The sequence below is a fragment of the Malus sylvestris genome, chromosome 3, assembly GCF_916048215.2.
Source record: "Malus sylvestris chromosome 3, drMalSylv7.2, whole genome shotgun sequence".
NCBI classification, from domain to species: Eukaryota; Viridiplantae; Streptophyta; class Magnoliopsida; order Rosales; family Rosaceae; genus Malus; species Malus sylvestris.
Genome location: NC_062262.1, coordinates 2628966 through 2649593, shown reverse-complemented (window position 1 = coordinate 2649593; position 20628 = coordinate 2628966). Strand labels below are relative to the sequence as shown.

The 20628-nt window shown below is 40.9% G+C and overlaps 1 pseudogene; it reads left to right on the top strand.

Moving 5' to 3' along the window:
* The first annotated feature begins 11672 nt into the window (after positions 1-11672).
* LOC126616358 (uncharacterized) lies at positions 11673-19209 on the top strand (annotated as a pseudogene).
* The last annotated feature ends 1419 nt before the right edge of the window (positions 19210-20628 follow it).

Here is a 20628-nt window from a genome sequence, read left to right as displayed (position 1 = left end):
CAACGTTTGAGCTCTGTGCTCCTAAACGAATTCAACTATCTGCCCTGGTCACGAGCTATTTCTCTGGCTCTTGGAGGACGTGGAAAGCTCCTGTTCATTCAAAAGGATGACATCATGCCCGAAACAACTTCACTAGATTATGCAGCATGGGTGTCCCAAGATCAACTTATCATGTCTTGGCTGTTAAACTCTATGAAACCAAAGATGGCTGAGATTTTCAGTTATTCAGTGTCATCTCACCACCTTTGGAATTCTGTACGAGACATGTATGAGGATCTAAACAATGTTGCGCGAGTCTTCCAGCTGAAGAAAGACCTTAGGAATTACAACAGGGAAATCTCTCCTTTGTTCAACATCTTGGCAACTTGAAGACCTTAAAAGTCATCTCTTGATGACACCTGAACTTCCCACTTTCCAGATGGTCTGCAATGTTATTCAACGCGAAGAAGTAAGAAAGAAGGTCATGAACGCAAACGTGGTCGTTGGAGAATCAGATCTTAGGCCATCAGAAGCGAGAGCCTTCACCTTCTCCAGACCATACAAGGGAAAACGACCAGACTTAAAGTGTTCTCACTATGTGAAGATAAGTCGTCCAGGCGTTGGACACATAAAAGAAAAGTGTTGGATTCTTCATCTAGAACTTAAACCCAAGTTCAACGATGATGGAAGAACACCAAGAAACCAAATGAAGCCTGCCTACACTTCTAGAGGAAACCTTGTTTGCGATAATGTCTCCAATAATGTGATAAACTCTTCCCCTAGTCCCATTACTCTCATAAATGAATTTGCTAACTTCTTGCAACAGAAACAAGGAACAACAAATCATGAAAGTCCCTCAGCCATGCTCGGCAAGTTTGCTGGCTTCCTCGAACAATCAAGCTCAGTGTCACAAAATAACGTGCCAGGTATTGTTGCAACTATTTCCACTGCATTGGATCTTAGTAGTAGTCGTGATTTTTGGATAGTCGACTCAGGAGCTTCTGATCACATGACTAACGATGCATCTTTACTAAATGATTTTCAAAACTTCTCCACTCCTTCTTTTGTCTCCGTAGCTAATGGCACCAAAGTTCGTATAGTAGGCAAAGGAAAACTCAAAATCTTCTCGAGTAAAAAAGAATCCCTTGTCATGCATGTCCCTTATTTTCCTTTCAAACTGCTGTCAGTAGGAAGAATAACACAATTGCTCAATTGTCTTGCAATTTTTTCCACTCACTGTGTGATTTTCCAGGATCGAGTTTCGAATGAAACGATTGGTAAAGTGTTCTTCCTCAATGGACTGTACTATGTCAACTTCTCTTCAAGTTTTCCAAAGAATTTCTACGTAAACTCAAACACAGTAAACAAGGAGCAGCTGTGGCACATGAGATTAGCTCACCCTTCTTCACATGTTATGTCTTTTCTTTTTCCTAGTTTCTGTAAAGTGATCCCAGATTGTGAAGTTTGTCACAAATCTAAGTTTACCAGGTTACCCTTTCCCCATTCTCTCTCTAGAGCTACCAAAGCTTTTGAAATTGTCCATTCCGACATTTGGGGACCTGCAACCTTAGAGTCTTTTGATGGTTACAGATTCTATATATCTTTCATTGATGATTTCTCTAGAATTACCTTTGTGTATTTACTTAAATTCAAGCACGAAGCTTTCCAGTGTTTCAAAAAATTTCATAACTTAGTTCAAAATCATTTTAACTCTAATATTGGCATCTTAAGGTCTGATAATGGGTCTGAGTACACTTCCAAAATCATGACAACTTACTTAAGTGAGCATGGAATTTTGCAACAAACAAGTTGTGTAAGAACGCCACAACAAAATGGCATTTCAGAAAGAAAGAACCGAGATTTGCTTGAGAAAACACAATCACTAATGTTACAAGCAAATCTTCCAAAGAATTTTTGGTCTTAAGCTATACAAACCGCTGCATACATCATCAATCGCCTTCCTAGCAGAATCTTGAAGTTTAAATCTCCTTACCAAATTCTCAAGGGGAGAGACTCTTCGGGCAAGGCTCGTCGGGCAAGACTGAAAGAGAAGGACATAGTTAACTTTGAGAGGTGTCTTTGTGGGGCCTTAAGTGTAGGGCTTGAGGCTCACAATCAAGGTTAACTTTTAGGTGCTCAGGCGTGCCACTGCCATCTTCAGTATGGCAGATGTAAAATGGATGTCGAGTTCTAGTTGTATATATGTATATATCCGAGAAACCGTGTTAGTTATAACAGGGTGCCTTTGTGGGGCCTTAGGTGTAGGCCTTGAGGCTTCCCATCAATAACTAAACCAGTGTTTGCATACATCATATTTATTCTCGTGATTGTAGGAGCTTTATAACTATTATATTTCTGATTACCTGAGTCTAAGAGGTAGAATGAACCCAAATGGGTGCCTTTGTGGGGCCTTAGGTGTAGGCCTTGAGGATTCCCATCAGAATTCGTTCTTATACTCAGACTCTCTAGATCGCAGAACGGAATGAACCCAAATGGGTGCCTTTGTGGGGCCTTAGGTGTAGGCCTTGAGGCTTCCCATCAGAATTCATTCCATGTTCTAGCGTTCTATGATAATCATGATATAATATAAACAAAACTAAAGGTTAGGTCGATTACTTGCGCCCCAAGTAACTTCGGACTTCTCGTTTATCAAGGATTGTCGTGGATGGGTTAAGTCCACATAAGGTTCTTTTTTATGCCTTGAGGCCAAAGACTTTTAACTGATCAGATTTACATGCCCGAGGGCTTAGAACTTGGATCTGGTTTGAACACTGAAGATGGATTCAAATCGGATCCAAGTACTGAGAAAGCCTTTTAATAGTCATTTTGCTAGAAATAACTTGAATATAACTGGAAGTATACAACATATTTCTAGGCTAATGAATGAAAAGACACAAAACAAAGAAGGTCGAGCAACGTTTAACCTTATCGGGTAAGGCTGCTCGTCCTGCAGGTTCCTATCTTTGTGGTTTAAGGGTCTGAAAGCTTTAGAGAGAGAGAGAGAAAGAGAAAGAGTTTTACAAGGGATGAATCGATACAACATCAAGGTTGAACAGGGTAGCAGAGCTATAACAGAGGTTTAAGAGAAGGTTTATCCCGAGAGGGATGAAGGCTTGGGCTGACTACAGCTTCGTTTTGAAGGCAAATCTGACTTTGAGCAGAGTTTGTGCTTGCATTTGTTTGTTTGATTGAGTGTCCTTATTCCTGGTTTTTCCTTCTCCTTATATAGACAACTCGGCTAGGCTTCCCGTAGTAGCTTCTTTGCCCGCATGCGGTTTGGAAAGTGATGACTCATCAGCTTTTTTAGATGTACTGCCACCATAAAGTACTTTATGGGCTGTGTAGCTGGTCAGTCTATACCACTTGGCCTTTGGGTAGGTGAGCAAGTGGTCTTCATGAGTTGCACCAAGTCAGGAAAGGCCTTGTCTGCTTTTCTGGGCTTCGAACGACTCTTCCTTCAGGCTTCATTTTGGGCCAGCTTCTTTCTTGAGCCCAAAGTCAAGTTTTGGTCAAAACAGTGCCCCCTTCAATTGATATTTAGCCTGGAATTCCAGGCGCCAATATTAATTGAAAAGTTCTTCATGCGGCTGCATCCTTGCCCTTGGAACTTGTATTTTCTGGATGAAATTAATGGCACCTGGAGTCTCTTGATCTTCCCACGACCTTTGAACTGTCCTCTATGGCCTTATAAATTCTGGCTTGGAACCCCTTCTGTCAAGCCATCCCATCCTCTTCGAGAGCGTGTTCTTGTCTTCTTTTAAAAACTGAGAAATGAGTTCATCAGGCTTTGAGTGGAGTTTCCTAAAACTCCCTTTTCGTGAGAAAAAGGGGCTTCATCAAATGACTGTTATCTCCAACACCCTTGGTCGAACATCCCGCTATCTCCAACACCCTTGGTCAGGCGGTTTCCTCCCGCAGGCTTGTCTTCCTGCTTGTTGCGGTGATAAATCAGGCTTGACCATCACACATGGTGACGGTCCTGTTGGAGGATCCTCTACCAAGCACATGTTAGCCGCACAACCCGATCACCTGATTGGGTTCCATCCATGAAGATATCGGAAAACCAGCTGAAAATACCACCATATTCAGAGAGAATCAAATGTAATAAGTAGGAATTGAATCTTTTGTTAATTTCACCAATTTGTCGACATGAAATAAATATTATTTCAGCAACTTTTGTCTTTATGTCTTCTTTGAATGGTTGAGGAACAAACACTGCATATGAAACTCCTGACGCCTGCTTTACTTTGCCTCATCTTCAATGTAACAATCTCTAACATCCCATAATGTAGGACAGTATTTTTTTAAGAATTTAACATTAATGGGATGTTTCTGCCCGTTTCCTTCGAGGTCCGCTAGGTAGTATCCTCCTCTATCCAAAACTCGACTAATAATGAAATGACCTTCCCATGTCGGGCTCCATTTTCCAAAGCCCCTGAGTTGGGCTCCTAAAGGGAGAACTGTTTTCCACACTAGATCTCCCCCTTTGAAAGACTTCATCTTTACCTTTTTGTTATAAGCTCGGGCAACAGCTTTCTTTTCTTCTTGAATTTGGTTCAAGGCTTCAATTCGGGCTACATCCAAGTCTTCAATTTCTTGACACATGGCTTCGATGTATTCTTCACTATGTAACCCAAATTGGTTTTGAATTCTAATAGAACTAACATTGATCTCTATGGGGAGTACTGCATCTTGCCCGAAAGTTAAAGCATAAGGAATTGTCCCAGTTCCTGCCCTCTTGGAAGTTCTGTATGCCCACAAAGTATTCCCCAGCTTTTCATGCCACTTTTCTGGACTATCTATCACCATTCTTTTGATAATGTTGACCAGGATCTTGTTGCTAGCCTCTGCCTGGCCATTTGATTGAGGATAGTACGGGCTGGACTGGATCATCTTTATTTTGTACTTGCTTGCAAATTCCTCAACTTCTTTTGAAATAAAAGATGGCCCACGATCCGTTACTATAGTCTCGGGCACCCCATATCTGTATAGAATCTTGGTCTCGATAAAATTCTTGACCACGGCTGAAGTTATGGATTTTACTGCCGATGCTTCCACCCACTTGGTGAAGTAATCCGTTGCTACAATTATAAAAGTATGCCCTTTACTCGAAGCTGGATAGATTTGCCCGATGAAGTCCATCGCCCATCCTCTGAAAGGCCAAGGCTTGACTACTGGATTTAAAGGCACGGAGGGCACATGCTGGAGAAGTCCATGCCGTTGACATTCTTCACAACCTTTGGCGTAAGACTTGCAATCTTTTTCCATGTCGGGCCAGAAATAACCATATCTTCTAAGCAACCACCTCATCTTGGTTCCCGCCTGGTGTGCTCCACATACCCCTTCATGTACTTCGGCCATTACCCTCATGGATTCTTCTTGGCCCAAGCATTTCAATAGTAACCCATCGGGAGTTTTCCTTAGCAAGTTCTTCGCCCACAAGACATACTTGGTTGCTTGCTGTCTATTCTTCTTGCTTGTAGGCGAAGAGGGATCCTTCAAATGATGAATGATAAGGGATCTCCAATCTTCTATTTCGGTTTCTAGAGCCATTACATCCAGGCTAAATCCCCTTTCTAAGATAGAAGGGATGTTTCTTCTTTGGATCTCGACATCTACCCCATATATTCTCTCCTGTATTGGCACTCCTGAGGCGAGTTGTGCCATCTCGTTGGCCGCTAAGTTGGATCCCCTGGGAACATGATTGACTGATATCTCAGAATCCCAGAAACTCAGTAATTGCGTAGCCGCCAAGTAATATCCTGCCATGGTAATATGTCTGCACTTGAACTTCCCATTTAGCTGGTTTATTACTAACTCTGAATCTCCAAAGATCTCCACCTCTACTGCCCCCAGATCCATCAAGATTTCCAGCCCAATTATTCAAGCCTCATACTCTGCCCGATTGTTAGTATTTCCTTGGTAGTCTAGGAGGAATGAATAATAATGATAGACCCCTTGAGGGTTTACAATCACAATCCCTGCTCCTGAAGCCTTTTGAGTGTGAGATCCATCAAAATATAACTTCCAATGAGTGATCCAAAGACCAGTCACTCTTTTTATTTCTTGCTGGACCCAATCATCTTTGCCCGAGATATCTTCTCTCGGCGGGATCCAAATGCTAGTGACCTCCAAGCTTCCTGGGATATTGATCACCTCGTCTCGAGATTCTTGATGCTCGGCCAGGAAGTCAGCAATTGCTTGGCCTTTGACCGCCCTCTGGGGTACATATTGAAAACTGAACTCTGATAATGCTAGAATCCACTTCCCAATCCTCCCTGTTAGCATTGGCTTTGACAACATGTACTTTATCACATCTGTTTTGGCAATGATGTGTATGTGACAGGGTAACATGTAATGTCTTAGCTTGCTAGCAGTAAAATATAGAGCCAAGCACAATCTTTCTACTGGAGAATATCTTGTCTCCACCTCGGTCAGAATTCTACTGAGGTAGTATACGGCCTGCTCCTTCCCGCCTTCATTATTTTGGGCTAGCAAGCTCCCGATTGACTTTTCTGAAGCATATATATACAGCTTCAAGGGCTTTCCCCTTTGAGGTGGCACCAACACCAGTGGAGAAGTTAAATAGGCTTTGATGCTGTCAAATGCATGTTGGTGTGGTGGTCCCACTCGAAGTTTTCTTTATCTTTCAACCTTAGTAGAGGAGTCAGCGGCTGGATCTTGCCCGCTAAATTGGCAATGAATCTCCTCAGGAAGTTAATTTTGCCTAGTAGCCTCTGGAGTTGCACCTTATTGGTGGGTGAAGGTGACTCCATTATTGCCCGAGATTTGTTCTTGTCCACTTCTACACCTCTCTGATGCACTAGGAATCCCAAGAAGTTGCCCGCTCTCACTCCGAATGCGCACTTCTTCGGATTCATCTTCAATTTGTGGATCCTCATCCTTGTCAATGCTTGCTTGAGGTCTACAAGATGCTGCTCTTCTGTTTTAGATTTTACCACGATGTTATCAATATATACTTCCATGCTCTGGCCAATCAGATCATGAAAAATGGCATTCATTGCCCTTTGGTAGGTTGCACCAGCATTCTTGAGCCCGAATGGCATGACCAGATATTCATATGCCCCCACATGGCCAGGACACCGAAAAGCTGTTTTATGTATATCTTCTGAAGCCATTTTTATCTGATTATATCCGGCATTCCCATCCATAAAAGATAAGACTTTATGCTTTGCCACTGCATTTATGGATAAATCGGCCATGGGCATGGGATACTCATCTTTTGGTGTGGCACTATTAATATTTCTGTAATCAACACAACATCGTACTGCTTTTGTTACAGCTTTTAAAACGGGTACAATGTTGGCTAGCCACTCCACATATTTGGCTGGTCTAATAAAGCCAACTTTCACCAGCCTTTCAATCTCTTCTTTGACCTTTTCTTCTATCTCCTTTAACATCCTTCGTGGTGCTTGTTTGACAGGTTTATATCCCTCTTTGATGGGCATTCTATGTTCCACCAAGGTTGAATCTAATCCTGGCATTTCAGTATAATGCCAAGCAAAACAATCTTTGAATTCTTGCAAAAGGGAGACAATCCTTGCCCGATCATCATCCTCCAATAACCCACTGATTTGTATTGGTCTCGGATCCTTCTCTGTTCCTAGATCAATAATTTCCAGAGGATCCTGGACTTCTGGTGGTGGCTTATCCGGTTCTGCACACAAAAATTCGACCAGTTCCGGGCTTTCGGGCAAGTCGTCTGGCCCATCTAGGTCATATATGCACTCGGCCATTTGAATGGCCCTATCCAGTTCTTCTCCGTAAGATCCTTCCTTGCTTTCATGCTGGCTAGTTGAAGCTTTCTCCAGCCATTCCTGCTCTTCCTTATCTAAGAGCTCCCTCTCTTGCCTTCTTCCCTTCCCATACACCAGCAGTCTTTTAATCAGGGATCTGACTGCCATTACCTGATCTTTCTTCTTTTGTTCAATCATTGATGGTGTAGGGAATTTGGGAGGATACAAGGTATATCCCACTCTTCTTGAGTAAGGAGCATTCCTTGTTCCAAAAGCTTTTGGGTCGTCACCTTGGTAGGGCGGCCATTCTGATCAGCTCCTGAACACTTCAAGATTCCTACATTGGGGTTGTAGAAACTTGCTTCTGCAATATTAGCTGTGGGGAGAAATGGCCGTGACTCGGCCTCTACCATCTCCCAAAAGCCTGGTCCTTCTATGCCCGCTTCATGATAAACAGCCACTTGTTGATGAAGAGTTGAGGGTATGGCTAAACTCTGATGGATCCAATCTCTTCCAAGTAAGGCCCCATAAGTGGAGGTGCAGTCCACCACAAAGAATGCCAACATTATCTGTTTAGATCCCAAGTCTACTTCTAAAGGCAATATCCCATGAGTCTTGGTGATAGCGCCTGAGAAGCTAGAAACAGTGAGATCTGTGGGAATAAGATCCTCTGTGCCTCTTCCCATTTTTCTCATCTGCTTGGCTGGTAACACGTTAACAGCTGCTCCCCCATCAATTAGAATTCTTTTGAAGGGCACTCCTTCCAAATGCGCTGTAACGTATATGGGTTTTAAGTGATTGGCCATTGAGATGTTCGGGCGGCTAAACACCATCTCGTCTGTATAAATCCTTAGAGGACCCCCTTTAGGCGCTTCCGAAGATTCAGCTTTGCCCGATCCTCCTTCTTCGGCCATCTCTACATTGACATGTGCCATCATTGGCTCAGTCGTCAGGTAATCATCCTCCATAGTAGCGGGCTGATCAGGTCTGGCACCAAACGTGGCGGATAATACATAGGCCATGTTAATATGGAAATTACTAGGCTCAAGCACATCCTCTTTCTTGCTTCCCATCTGGTCCATAAATTCGTCCAACCAGGCCATCGCATCGGCCGGAAGTAGAGGTTCTGGTGCCCCCTCCTGTTGATTCATGCCCGTATACAGTGTTTGCTTTGGAACTTCACCAAAAGGATCCACCAATGGCAGAGAAGGTGGTTTCCTTTCAGATGAAACAGTTCCAGCGTAAATAGGCTCTGGTTTCCACCCGGGGGTTGGCACCATGACCAGATCTTCTTGAGCTCTTCTCAAGATTTTATACTTCCCAGGGTGTTGGCTCTGTGGCACGTGATTCCCCTCGCCTTCTGTTTTACTGTTGGCCTTTTCCACCTCTTTCTTGCTTCTCCAGCGGAGCTGGCTACTTCCCCCAGATGCTGTTTTCTCCAACTTTTGATTTTTGGAGGCTTCGGATGTTGTCGGGGTTTTAGAGAATTCATGTAGGCTTTGTGCTGCCTTTGAACCCTCCTGATCATGGAAGCTCCCATTGGTTTGGTAGGCTGTCCGTTCTTTCCGACTACGTACCATTTTCACCCGAGTTGGGCAGGATTTCCTTTTCTGACAGGATTTGTTATCCCATCAATCCTCTTGATTTCCTTTCCCATCTGGTCATACTGAGGAGGATCTGCACCCCTCCGTATTTTGGCCTCCATATCTTCTGCCTCTCCAGAAACTTCATGGTTTCGAAATACTTCTGACAAAGCTTTGGGTTGGGAATCACCTCCCAATCGTTGAAAAACGCTTCGGGAAGTATCTTTTATTGTTGCCTGCTTGATCTTTTCGCGGGCTTTTCTTCTTTCATCTTCTTCCTTCCTCCTGATCAGTTCTTGATCAATGAGAACTCCAGCCGGGGGAATTTCGAGCTCACACTCACATTGGCACTTGCTACACATAACCATCCCCTTGATTATGGCCGTTTTTGGATATTCGGGTGATGTGATCACCCCTCCTGTAGATTTTTTAGCCAATCTTTCCTCCTCTGTTTCTTTTGTAAGTTTTCCTTTCCCCTGATCATATTTATAGGGGCCTCTAAAAAGGGAAATGTTGGTTTGTCCATCACCACTTCATCTGGCTGGCTAGTCTTAAGTCTCTTTCCCTCGGGCAGAACCAAGTTTGTTTCGCCTGTAGAGGCTTTCTCTAATCTGTGTAACATTTGCAACAATGTGGTTTGCAAATCTCCTGTCATTTTTGTCATATATCTTCTGATCAAAAGAGGTCCCACCGGGCGTGCCAAAACTATGTTCGTGGTGGAATTTTCCCGTGGGGGATGTTTCCTGTCCGACGAGCACACAGCTCCCCGAGAGGTTTGGCATCGGTTGAGGGTTGCTGTCGGGCTTCTGCTTCACTATCGAGCCTTGTCGGGCAAGACTCTTCGGGCAAGGCTCGTCGGGAAGACTGAAAGAGAAGGACAGAGTTAACTTTGAGAGGTGCCTTTGTGGGGCCTTAGGTGTAGGGCTTGAGGCTCACAATCAAGGTTAACTTTTAGGTGCTCAGGCGTGCCACTGCCATCTTCAGTATGGCAGATGTAAAATGGATGTCGAGTTCTAGTTGTATATATGTATATATCCGAGAAACCGTGTTAGTTATAACAGGGTGCCTTTGTGGGGCCTTAGGTGTAGGCCTTGAGGCTTCCCATCAATAACTAAACCAGTGCTTGCATACATCATATTTATTCTCGTGATTGTAGGAGCTTTATAACTATTATATTTCTGATTACCTGAGTCTGAGAGGTAGAATGAACCCAAATGGGTGCCTTTGTGGGGCCTTAGGTGTAGGCCTTGAGGCTTCCCATCAGAATTCGTTCTTATACTCAGACTCTCTAGATCGCAGAACGGAATGAACCCAAATGGGTGCCTTTGTGGGGCCTTAGGTGTAGGCCTTGAGGCTTCCCATCAGAATTCATTCCATGTTCTAGCGTTCTATGATAATCATGATATAATAGAAACAAAACTAAAGGTTAGGTCGATTACTTGCGCCCCAAGTAACTTCGGACTTCTCGTTTATCAAGAACTGTCGTGGATGGGTTAAGTCCACATAAGGTTCTTTTTTATGCCTTGAGGCCAAGGACTTTTAACTGATCAGATTTACATGCCCGAGGGCTTAGAACTTGGATCTGGTTTGAACACTGAAGATGGATTCAAATCGAATCCAAGTACTGAGAAAGCCTTTTAATAGTCATTTTGCTAGAAATAACTTGAATATAACTGGAAGTATACAACATATTTCTAGGCTAATGAATGAAAAGACACAAAACAAAGAAGGTCGGGCAACGTTTAACCTTATCGGGTAAGGCTGCTCGTCCTGTAGGTTCCTATCTTTGTGGTTTAAGGGTCTGAAAGCTTTAGAGAGAGAGAGAGTTTTACAAGGGATGAATCGATACAACAGCAAGGTTGAACAGGGTAGCAGAGCTATAACAGAGGTTTAAGAGAAGGTTTATCCCGAAAGGGATGAAGGCTTGGGCTGACTACAGCTTCGTTTTGAAGGCAAATCTGACTTTGAGCAGAGTTTGTGCTTGCATTTGTTTGTTTGATTGAGTGTCCTTATTCCTGGTTTTTCCTTCTCCTTATATAGACAACTCGGCTAGGCTTCCCGTAGTAGCTTCTTTGCCCGCATGCGGTTTGGAAAGTGATGACTCATCAGCTTTTTTAGATGTACTGCCACCATAAAGTACTTTATGGGCTGTGTAGCTGGTCAGTCTATACCACTTGGCCTTTAGGTAGGTGAGCAAGTGGTCTTCATGAGTTGCACCAAGTCAGGAAAGGCCTTGTCTGCTTTTCTGGGCTTCGGCTGGGCTTCGACCGACTCTTCCTTCAGGCCTCCTTTTGGGCCAGCTTCTTTCTTGAGCCCAAAGTCAAGTTTTGGTCCAAACACTCTTTTTCCAGTCGGATTATTTACGGAAAATTTCTCTCAAGATGCTCACCATGGAGACCAAATCTCAGACCGCAGTCTCCCACGCATCTCTTGATCCAGGTATGAATGCCAACTTTTGTTTCAAGTTTATGTGCATTACATTCTTTTCTAAATAATCAGTTAATTCAAATCTATGGTTAATTTATAGTTCACTTCTTTTCTTAGATTTGGTTTCACCGATTCAATTTTTTTTATTTATACAAGTCTGATGAATGTGTCTGGTTGGTCAGTTTTGATGGATACCAATATTCAGACCAGACCTCCTCAAGGTAGAGAACCTCCAATGGAGGCAGGTGTTGATTGGAGGAGCCAATTACAGTCAGAGTCAAGACACAGAATTGTCGCCAAGATGTATGTTTTTATTACAAGTGATATTACGAATCCAAGCTATATATATTGGAGTATAAATGTGTTTGCTGTGATGGTTTCATTATAAACAGTGTGTAGGATTTAATGTGAACCATTGGATCATATTCCAATTGGTATTTAGAATTAGATGGTAATGAGTCATAGCTCATGACATGTGTAAGCATCTTACATGATGGCTTAGAAATGAATGGTTGTGATATCTGTGTAATGTTGTGAGAGAGTGAAGTTTTACACACTCCTCCAACGATATAACATGTTCTTTTGAACTTTTTGCTTAGAGAACAAGTTGAATATATTGAAATCTTAGAAACTCTGTTTTCTGTGTGTGCTTACTGTTTCATTGAAACTACCCAGAAAATCAAACTCTAATATGGCCTCAGAGCCAGGTTGGATCTCAATCTGGGCGTGAATCTGTGACAAGGGTTGCAGCTAAGGAACTCGACAGAGAATCGAGTTTACTGCGATTGAAGAACGATCGGAAAATCTCTGGGTAACTCGATAATAAGTCTAATATGGCTGGATCGAGTGGTGCTGATCTTCGAGCACCGATTTTCAATGGGGAAAACTTTGATTTCTGGCAGATAAAGATGAAGGCCATTTTCAGATCTCACGATCTGTGGGATATGGTTGAAACGGGGTATAATCCTCCGATGAAGAAAGAAGACGAAGAACTCACTGCAGCTGAGCTAAAGCAGCTGAAGGAGAACATGATCAAAGATGCTAAGGCTCTCGGGATTATTCAAGGCGTTGTGTCCGATGAAATTTTCCCACGAATCGCCATTCTGGAAACAGCAAAAGAGGCTTGGGATATACTGAAGCAGGAGTTTATTGGAGATAAACAGGTGAGATCTGTGAAACTTCAAAGCTTAAGGCGTGATTTTGAATATACTCGAATGGGTGAACATGAATTATTTTATGTGTATCTTGTGCGTTTGTTTGATCTCATTACGCAAATGAAAAGTTATGGTGAGAGTATTGGAAATCAAAGAATAGTGCAGAAATTATTGATTAGTCTTCCTAGATCCTATGATAGTATTGTAGCTGTGATTGAGAATACACGGGATTTGGAGACAGTTGATGTGCAGGATGTAGTTGCTACACTAAAAGGGTTTGAGCAAAGAATTGAGACACTCTGAAAATAATACGAAAAAAATCTTTGCTAGTTTAAGTATAGTTCCCAGGAAGAACAATTACAATGGCAATCAAAGTTTTAAACCCACAAAGAACTGGCAGACAAATAGTAAGAAATGGGATAACAAATCTGTGCACCATCAAGGAAAATTTACTGGGCTTTCTGATAATATCAAGAATGCTAGTAAGTACTGTGATAAACTTCACTTTGGAGAGTGTTGGTTCAAAGGGAAACCAAGGTGTCATAACTGTGATAAGCCAGGGCATTTTGTCAAGGATTACAGGTCAAAGAAGGTTACTCAACAGGCCAATTATGCCAAACAAGTGGAGAACAATCCAACCATGTTCTATGTGTGTATGGCTGCTGCAGTGAAGAAGGGAGAAGATGTTTGGTATGTTGATAGTGGCTGCAGTAATCACATAACAGGAAGAGAAGATTTACTGGAGAACATTGATAGAAGTGTTACTGCCAAAGTTGAGATGGGCACAGGGGAGTTGGTTAATGTAGTTGGAAAAAGAGAGTTAATGGTTGAAACTAAGCAAGGCAAACGGTACATCAAGAAGATCATGTTAGTACCTGCTTTAAAGGAGAATCTATTGAGTGTGGGACAGATGATGGAGCATGGATATTATCTTGTGTTTGGGGGAATTGAAGTCAGAATTTATGAATATTTTACATGCTCTAATCTGGTTGTTAAAATTCCTATGAAGGGAAATCGAAGCTTTCCTTTGAAGTTGCAACCAGGAATACAAATTGCTATGAGGGCATGTGTTAAACAAGCTGCTGAGATATGGCATAGAAGACTCGAGCATCTAAATATGAATGCTCTCATGCAACTTCAAGAGCATGACATGGTGACTGGTTTACCTGAGCTCAGAATGAACTCCACAGTATGTGAGGGATGTGCCATTGGAAAGCATTCTAGAGATGCTTTTCCTAAAGAAACAAACTGGAGAGCTGCACTACCATTGGAGTTAATACATACTGATATATGTGGACCAATGCAAACACTTACCAAAGCTGGAAACAAGTATTTCATCACTTTCACAGATGATTGTACCAGAATGGGATGGGTCTATTTTCTGAGAAACAAGTCTGAAGCATTTGGCATATTTAAAAGGTTCAAGGCAACTGTTGAACTACAAAGTGGATTCAAAGTGAAGAAATTAAGAAGTGACAGGGGAGGGGAGTACACTTCTCTGGAATTCTCTCAATATTGTGAAGATCTTGGTCTAGAAAGACAACTCACAGTGGCCTATTCTCCTCAACAGAATGGTGTTGCTGAGAGAAGAAATAGGACCATTGTAGAAATGGCTAAATGCATGATGTTGGAGAAAGAGATTCCATTTGAGTTTTGGGCAGAAGCAGTTAACACTGCAGTCTACATTCTCAATAGATGTCCTACCAAGGCTTTGCATAAGAAGACTCCATTTGAAGCTTACAATGGAAGAAAGCCTGGAGTAAAACACTTAAGAGTGTTTGGATCCCTATGTTATGCACAAGTTCCATCACAGATGAGGCAGAAACTGGATGCAACAAGTGTAATGTGCATATTCCTTGGCTATGGAACATGTGAAAAGGGTTACAAGTTGTTCAATCCTAAAACTAACAAGATGGTTATTTCTAGAGATGTAATCTTTGATGAGAACTCTTGTTGGGATTGGAAATCTAGTAATAAGAAGACTATGTCCATCTCAATTCCAAGTGATGTTGATGGAAGCAAAGAGAATGAGGTTGAAGCTGTTGAAGATGATGCAGTATTTGAATGCACAAAATTACTACAGGAGCAACATGAGCAAGTTATTGCTTCTTCTTCAAGACAAGAAGAGCAAATGGATCACACCAGTTCACAAGTGTATGATCATACTCCATTAAGGTTCAGAAGCTTGAATGAAATCTATGAAAGGTGCAATTTCTGTCTGATAGAACCTGAATGTTTTGAAGAAGCATCAGGAGATGAGGCTTGGAGAAAAGCTATGTCCACAGAGATTGAGATGATCGAAAAGAATGACACATGGGAGTTGGTAAAAAGGCCATTTGATAAACCTATAATTGGTGTAAAATGGGTCTACAAAACAAAACTTAATCTGGATGGTTCAGTGCAGAAGAACAAGGCACGGCTAGTGGCTAAGGGTTATTCTCAAAAGCCTGGAGTGGACTTCAACGAGACCTTTGCACCTGTGGCAAGGCTTGATACCATTAGAACTCTAATTGCATTGGCAGCTCAAAAGGAATGGAAGTTGTTTCAATTAGATGTTAAGTCTGCATTCCTAAATGGTACACTGCATGAGGAAATATATGTGGATCAACCACAGGGATTTGAAGTTCAAGGACAAGAAGATAAGGTCTACAAGTTGAAAAAGGCTTTATACGGTCTGAAACAAGCTCTCAGAGCTTGGTATGACGAGATAGACAATTATTTCAATCGATCTGGTTTTAAGAAAAGCCAAAGTGAAGCTACTTTGTATACAAAGTTCAGTGATGCAGGTGTGCTTATTGTATCTCTGTATGTAGATGACATTATCTACACAGGGAATTCTGATGAAATGATTCAAGAATTTAAGAAGGATATGATGAAGCAATATGAGATGTCAGATCTGGGATTGTTACATCATTTTCTTGGTCTGGGCATAATTCAAACTGACAAGAGTATATTTATTCATCAGAAGAAATATGCCAAGTCACTTCTTGAGAAATTTGGATTGAAATAATGTAAAGCTGTAAAAACACCACTTGCAGTTGATGACAAGTTATCTAAGGAAGATGGGAGTGAGGATGCTGATGAAAGTTTGTACATGACTGTGGTTGGTAGCCTGTTATACCTGACAGCTACTAGACCCGATCTAATGTATGCATCATGTTTGCTGGCAAGGTTCATGCATAAACCTACTAGAAAACACATGGGGACAACTAAAAGAGTCTTGAGATATGTGCAAGGCACATTGGATTTTGGAATCGAATATGTGAAAGGAAAAGTTGCTGTGTTGATAGGCTACTATGATAGTGATTGGGCAGGAAGCTTGGATGACATGAAGAGCACCTCGGGCTATGCATTTAGTTTAGGTTCAGGAGTGTTTTCTTGGGCTTCTGTTAAACAATGCAGTGTGGCTTTATCTACTGCAGAAGCCGAGTATGTAAGTGTTGCAGAAGCTACAACACAAGTAATGTGGTTGAGGTTTGTTTTATCTGATTTTGGAGAAGAACAGGTGGAGGCTACACCCTTGTTGTGTGACAACACTTCTGCCATAGCCATGTCTAAGAATCCAGTGTTTCATCATAAAACCAGGCATATTAATTGGAGGTATCATTTTATAAGAGATGCCATTCAAGATGGGACAATTGAACTACACTATTGCAGCACAGAGGAGCAATTGGCAGATATTTTTACCAAGGCTCTTCCTAAGGATCGATTCGAATACTTGAGAACTGCTCTTGGTGTGAAATCAGCAAAACATTTAGAAGGGAGTATTGGAGTATAAATGTGTTTGCTGTGATGGTTTCATTATAAACAGTGTGTAGGATTTAATGTGAACCCTTGGATCATATTCCAATTGGTATTTAGAATTAGATGGTAATGAGTCATAGCTCATGACATATGTAAGCATCTTACATGATGGCTTAGAAATGAATGGTTGTGATATCTGTGTAATGTTGTGAGAGAGTGAAGTTTTACACACTCCTCCAACGATATAACATGTTCTTTTGAACTTCTTGCTTAGAGAACAAGTTGAATATATTGAAATCTTAGAAACTCTGTTTTCTGTGTGTGCTTACTGTTTCATTGAAACTACCCAGAAAATCAAACTCTAATAATATATCTACCAAGGTTAGAACCTGGGACGCAGTATGTTAACAATAAATCGTCTAGAAATTATGGACTTTGTTAAGGGGAGATAAATTTAATGGCAGAATATCCTTGTTACTTTTTTTAGCTGAAATGTTTAACCCTCGTACAGGAAGTCTGGAAATAGAAAGAAAAAAAAGTGGTACTAAAGCATGTTATGTATACTGCTTATCGTTATCGAGTACCCAATTCTGTTTTTTATTAGAAATTTGTAACGAGTTCCATTTGTGCGTAAATTCCAATACTTTTAGTTTGTGACGTATTGAATCTATTGCATACAAAGAATTGAAACGATGGTGAGGCACATTCCCTTTGATGGTCCGGAGGGATTACGTGAACTCGAGAGGATTGCTGTAACATTTGAGGAAGAGATATATGTTTCTGAAGAGGGCTCGTACAAGTTGATAAGGTTCTTGGTGGAGATGCTTTCAGATTCTTCTGAAGTTGGCGGAAAAGCTGGTCCAGAGGGTGTCAATGATGAAAGGAAAGAGAAAGAAGGTAGCTCTGGAAGCAATTTGGAGGACCAAACAACTGGTGATGAGGAACCAGATCTTAGTTGTGACAAAGTTTGAGTCAAATTGGACAAACTCACATTGAAGAGTGAAGTGCCTGAAATAAGCGTTGATGTGTGCACCTCTAGCACAGGAGGATTCAACAAGGACAGACAAACTAATGTATTTAGCGAGAATCATTCGACTGAAAAAGTGCAAAATCAGGAGCAACTGCTCATGGAGGAGGTTAAAGCAAAAACTTCAGAACTTGAAGAAGAGTTGGAATTGGTAAAAGAAGCAGCAGATATGGCATTTGACGTCCATCATTCTGTTGAATTTCACCTTGAGAAACTTAATGAGCAAGTAGATGTTCGAAGGCATCACCTTGGGGAATTGACATCACGCCATCACCTTGGGGAATTGACAATTAAAGTTTAGTCTTTATTTAATTGTTCATGACGACTAAGTTAGTTGTATATCAGACTAATATATACCATTATAAAAACTAAACTGTAACGATTCATGTCTTAACACGCTAGATATAAATATTGCAAATGGTACTACCTTTGCCAGCATATATGTATGTATTGTTTCATCTGTTACCAATGATTTTTCACAGGGAAGCAGTCAGAAAGCCTTTGGAAGCAAAAAAGGAAAGTCTTCAGGTGTCTGTATATGCAAACAACCCAAATGCTCAGGAAAAGCTCCATAAGCTGAAAGATTATGAACTGGAAAAAGAATCCATCTTATTTGAAATTCGAAAAAGGTACGTTTCTCGAAATTAAATAAATGCAACTTCTAGGTCATATTGTCTATGCTCGTGCTGTCTTCAAAACTTCTGTGGTTCGTGGTAAAGTTTGGGAATCTTTAGTTTTTAGAAAGTAACATATTTTTTTATTAAAGGTACACGATGGAGGGGATATAGAAAACTTTCTTGTATAAATTGTGATCAAAGATTGCCCATTGTCTGTTTCATTATCTTACTAATATTCAATTTCACAACTTCGCTTGCGTGCTTATTGGTGACGCATTTATGATTCTGTAGGAGGAGGAACTTTCTAAACTGTCAACGGATCTAGAGAAGCAGCCCAAGGTGGCATCTAGAAAGTCCTACATTGAAGGGGTCAAGGAGATCACAAAGAACAGTCGGAAGCAAGAAGCTGACATACAGCAGATCTTAAAAGACACCAGGGAGCTTCAGTTAGAGAGTAATTCTATTCAAGAACGTCTTCATCGGACATATGCTGTTGTAGATGAAATGGTGTTCAGGTACGAAATTCATTTACCATAAACTGTCCGTGACTTAAAATACTTGGGTTACGACAAGTCCATCATGGTACTTATTTGCAGGGAAGCAAAGAAGGATGCAGTTGGGAAGCAGGCTTATAGGCTTCTCACTAGCATCCACGAGAGCTTCGAACAGATTCGTGAGAAAATTATGGCAACTGATAGAATCCGACGAGAAGTAGGTGAACATGAAAAGAAGCTAGTGGCCATGGCCTCGCGAAGCTTAAATGTAGACAAACTACAAGCCGATCTTGATGCCATCAGGAGGGAAAATGATTATTAAGGCCATCGATGTACATTATTTGTGTTTTTGGTTTTCAGTTTTGAATTTACACACTGTAAAATTACTTGATTGTATTAATTTATCAAGAGGAAGCATTGAAATATTTGTACTCAATCCTGATATCCCTTCAGCATTTCATGGATGCCTGTAAAAAATTGAACTTATAGAGTAACGCTAAATAGACAATAGGCCGTATATTAACCACGGTTTAGTACCCATTTAACAAGATTCGCCAATAGGTCGTTTTCGATTTCCTATTTCAATGGTTGTGTTGAGCAGGTATTAGCTCTAGCTGTAGTCTCAGCAGGTGTGGCAGTAGCTAGTATAACAGATTTAGAGTTCAATTTATTTGGTGCTTTGATTGCAATTGCATGGATAGTTCCAAGTGCCATAAACATAATCTTATGGCAGTTGAATATTGTTATTGTATTTTGTAAGACTTCTGTTGAATATTACATTGCGTAGTGATGCGTGAAATTTATATGCATGTTTTACATGTTTTCAGCATATGCATTCATTAAATGGTTTGCGTCACATTCAGGTGTCGGCCAGCACGTGGCCATCCCGATGTCCCTCGGACATCGGGATCGGTGCGTGTCATGAAGCCATGACATGAATATTTGCGAAGTACTTTGTTAATTATTATCTGATTATGTCATGTTATATTCTTAATCTTTGTGGGTATTTTATTCTAGATTTAGGTTTCTAATGACTGATCACCTTTAAGACTTTTGCATCTAGATAGTTAGAAAAACTAATGAAAAAGGGCTTGAAAACTTTGAGTTTTAACGATAAGGACAAAATAAAGGGTAAAATGAATAGTACCAGGATTGACTTTTTAGTGTAAAAATGTGGTTTTTCGTTAAAGTGAACAGTACCAATTAGGTTTATTGGAACTAAGATTAAGAAGAGTAGATAAACTAGTAAGGATGACCAATAATATCAAGCTAGACTAGTAAGGATGGCCAATAATATCAAGCTAGTCCTACTTGGTTGGCATGATTCTTCTACACTTAATGGGTTTTTATGTGTTTAATTGTATGCCAAACCAATTAGGATATAATTATCATATAGAGATACAAGAGTTGATGTCTGACACAAATTAATTCATACCTTAGAAAGAACAACCTTTAACATTGGCATGTTAATTGGATAGTAGTTGGCTCTAGGAAAAGTAATTAGGATTGTTATTGGTGGATTCATAACCTTAGGTTTTCTTGTGTCATGTGTTTATTTTAATTAATTGTCTTTTTTTTTTCTTGCTGATTTTAGTCTTAATCAATTGCTCAATTATTCAATTAAATATATCATTTGTTTGTTTAATTAAGTCTAGAGTGATCAATCGGTTAAATTGGTGTTAAAGCAATCCCTGTGGGATCGACCTCGTATTTGCATATATTACTATAATTGATTTGTGCTCTTGCAAGTTTAATTTGATTTAAATTAATCTATTATTTAGGTTAGTTTAAGTACACATCAAATGTCACGATGAAATCTTTAAATTAGAACATGGTTAGCACTAAT